The sequence below is a fragment of the Pistacia vera genome, unplaced genomic scaffold, assembly GCF_008641045.1.
Source record: "Pistacia vera cultivar Batoury unplaced genomic scaffold, PisVer_v2 Contig724, whole genome shotgun sequence".
In the NCBI taxonomy this organism is placed as follows: Eukaryota; Viridiplantae; Streptophyta; class Magnoliopsida; order Sapindales; family Anacardiaceae; genus Pistacia; species Pistacia vera.
The window spans coordinates 443,992-447,723 of NW_022196584.1; the positions used below are offsets into that span (position 1 = coordinate 443,992).

Sequence of the window (3,732 nt, forward strand, 5' to 3'; positions counted from 1 at the left end):
ACATTCTTATGAGTTTATGCACTTTTCTTGATAAACTTAGTCTAAGATGCTTTGGTTGTTTCCTTTCAACAGATACACAGCGTGTTCCGCTCTACATTGGAAGTCAGGAGGAAGTGGAGAAATTGGAGAAGTATTTAGCTTAACCGAAATGTAAAACAAAGAGAAATTTGTTCATGAAGATAATTCTTTCATGGAAGTTTCTCAAGAAATACGCTAAACTGAAATTAAAGAAAAGCAATTGCTTTCCTTTACCTGTAGAATTACTTTTGTTTCGGGGCAAAATTGCCGGTCTACATGGGACTTCAGCTATGTGTAAGATTCAATCTAGAGTTGGATCAAATTTTTAGAGGAAACAGATTATCGAATTGAAACGCATAATATAGTAAACATCTTTAGAGAGGTTAATTGTCTCTTTTCATGGGGGAGAGAAGTGAAATTTCTTAGCCATTCTTCATGGTGATCATCACCACATTATGAAACTTGTATCAAACCAATGCATAATCAGAACCTGTGCCTCAAATAGCCATGAGATATTTACTTTTTTGTAGATACACCATAAACCAATTTTAATTGGAATATTGGATAATAAATAACAAGATTTTGTGCAAGAAGTTTCTACTTCATTATCAAATGTTATCAGTAACCTTCATCGAAATTTACAATCACCACTAAATCAATATAGGCAGAATACAAGGGGACAAAGTAAGTATTTGATTAGCAAGCTGAAGGGTACTTTGCTTGTGCCCAATCTTTCAACAAAATTCTGTGGGAATACTAAAGAGATGTTAAGTACATTAACAAAGAAATAGTAAATAGGCAGATGCTTAAGAATTAAGATCACAGTCAAGCATCTTTGCTGTAAGTACTGTACTGGTACCGTGTCAGCATTAAGTCATCTTAATCCTCAAAAAGAATTAGTTTCTTGCTGAAAAAATTTTCTAATCCAAAGAACTCCTGCGACCTTTTCTACTTTCATAAGAAACATCAATTTTGAACTCCGAACAAAATTTGGTATACAGAACAATGAAAATACAAGTTTATCCCCAGTATAGAAAAGAGAGGAAAGCAAACTTAAAAGTAAGGAGCAAATTACTAGGACTTAAATTCTTATGCATTTTGTTATTGACTTTACTCAGTTAGGGTTTCAGAGCCCAGAATGAAAATTTACAAGATAAATACTTACCTTGAAATGATTAAAATCAAATCAAATAGGTAAGTCTAAATCACCTTCAACATTCATGTCTTTTCCTGAAAGAACTTCTGTCAGTGTAGATGAATATTCTGACACAACTTGATCAGCTCCAGATTGGCATCCCCAGATTCATGAGATGACCTGCATATTGTGTAGTATACATATCTGGTGAACTGTATAGTGGGGTATAAATAGTGGAGAATACTAAGACATTAATAATCAACATGACAAAGGGAACAAATACCTTGAAATATTGTCCATAGAAGCACAAGTATCCACAGTTGGCTGGCAAGGATAACCAATTCCTTCGCAGTCGAGATCAAAATCAACTAGCAGCTCGGAGAAAGAAAAATTTTGTCCAAAGGCATCTAAAGTAGGCAAATCCATGTAAAAAAATGCCAGCTTCCTTTTCAGATTCAGATGTCGAAATTTCATTAGTAATGGTTTATCCATGTTCACTGCAACTCCACCTCAAATCTTTCCCACCTAACCACCTCAGACGAGCCATCCTTTTAGTCTCGTTCTCTCTGTCTCCAACTCCATTTCCATTACTTCTTCACGGCTCAAAACCACTTCACCCATTCTCATAGCAGCCAATCAGGAAAACAGCCAACACTACACCAAGTATGAAAGCTGCAACAAAACAACCAAACGCAATAACCCAAAAAAAACAGCAAGAACATAGCAGCCAATCAGGAAAACAGAAAATATCATCTATTGATACCATTTACAAATACATAGTAGATCCTGCCAACATAGATGATGCCATTTAAGAAACAGTGTCAAATGGTAACAGTATCATGCTTCATTAAGATGCAACGAAAAAAAAAATAAGAGCACCGATTGAGAACAAAACAGAGCACTTTCCACAAACAATTAGTATCAAGGTCAACATAAATTCAATTGCAAGAGGACTTGCGATCCATGTGAGAAACTCACACTGCTCTGGCGAAGACTATGGCGGAGGTAGCGACGAAATTTCGGAAAATCCACAGCGGTCACTCTATTCACTTCTCTCTTTTGTTCATCCGTGAGATTTTAAGCTTTGAAATGACAGGCTGGACTCTTTATGATTTCATGGTTAGGTTAGGGTAGGGTTTGGTTTGTTGACGGGGAGAAGAGAGCGAAAGAGCGCGATGGAGATGAAGAAAGTGATGGAGAAGAACGGATAGGAAAACTGACCGAATGAGATGAAGAGCTGATAGGAGAACATAGCAATAGAGAAAGGAAGGAGATGAAGAGAGGGATGGAGATGGAGAAGAGAGATGGAGATGAAGAGAGCGATGGAAACCAGAGACGAGCGAAAGAGAAAGTGATGGAGAAAGAAGATTGAAAAATTGAAATGATAAAGTAAATAAAAAAACAGAGAAGAAGAAATAAAAAATAAATATTTAATGATGGCATGGCAATGATGACGTGTCAGATGATATGGCATTGTCACGTCATCTACTACCACTGTATAAAGTCTTCTTTATATTACAGTAGTTATTATTACTAATAATATGGAGTTTTCATTATTTTACATATAAAAATTTAAAATAGAAAAAGTTAAATTTTAGAATAACCTAATTAATAAAATACAATGATACTTATACATATATTCACCATATTAAAAACTTTAATAATTAATATTAAAGTTTTGATAATTAAGTGTAAATTAGAATTAGGATCCAATTAAAAGTGTTTTAATGTTATTAAAAAATTATTTTTAAATAAAATAATATATTTGATTGAATATAATATTACTTCAATTATCAAGTTCTAAGTATATCTATAGTAAATTAGCAATAATTAATTATATATGATAAAATGATAAGTATTATAAATTTAATTATTAGTTAATAATCATACTTAATCTTATAACATTACATTATAGTTAAATGTTACTTAATTATTATAATTTTATACATTACTTAATTGATTTATAGTATAATTATTAAGTATTACATTATTGATCTACTTAATTAATTTACTTATAACATTTGTTATATTACTATAATTAAATAATTAGAATTAATTAATTATGTATTAAATTATAGATTTATAGTATAATTTTAATTAATTATAAATTTCATTACAACATTAGTACATACTTAATTAAATGATTAAAAATTTAATTAATTATATATTACATTAAAGATTTAGGGTATGATACTTAATTAACTATAACTTTACATTATAGTATGATCAATAATTAATTATAACATTACATAATTAAAGATTACTTATTGATTGATATTATATTATATATTAGCAATTACTAATTTACTACATAAACATTGCACAATACTTAGTTAAATTATTGTAATTTAATTAATTATACATTATTATAATTTAAGTACGTTACTTAATTAATTGTACATTAATTAAATGATACTTAATTAATTATAACATTATATTATAAACAAATTAATTATAATATTTTTAAAGATTTATATTATGGTTACTTAATTCATTGTAATATTTCATTATGTATGATTACTAATTAATTATAACATTACATATTAGATGATTATTTATTGATTATGACATTATTTAAC

At 29.7% G+C, this 3,732-nt stretch overlaps 1 long non-coding RNA gene across 3 annotated transcripts; it reads right to left on the reverse strand.

Moving 5' to 3' along the window:
* Positions 1–801: 801 nt before the first annotated feature.
* On the reverse strand, positions 802–2,521 carry LOC116114889. Of its 3 annotated transcripts, none has more exons than XR_004125601.1 (4): positions 2,132–2,521; positions 1,437–1,825; positions 1,228–1,333; positions 802–961 (listed from the first exon to the last, which is right to left on the reverse strand). It is a non-coding gene; the product is annotated as an uncharacterized LOC116114889 (long non-coding RNA). The 3 variants fall into 3 exon arrangements; XR_004125600.1 differs by having other exon boundaries at positions 802–966; XR_004125599.1 differs by lacking the exon at positions 802–961 and having other exon boundaries at positions 1,159–1,333.
* Positions 2,522–3,732: the final 1,211 nt, after the last annotated feature.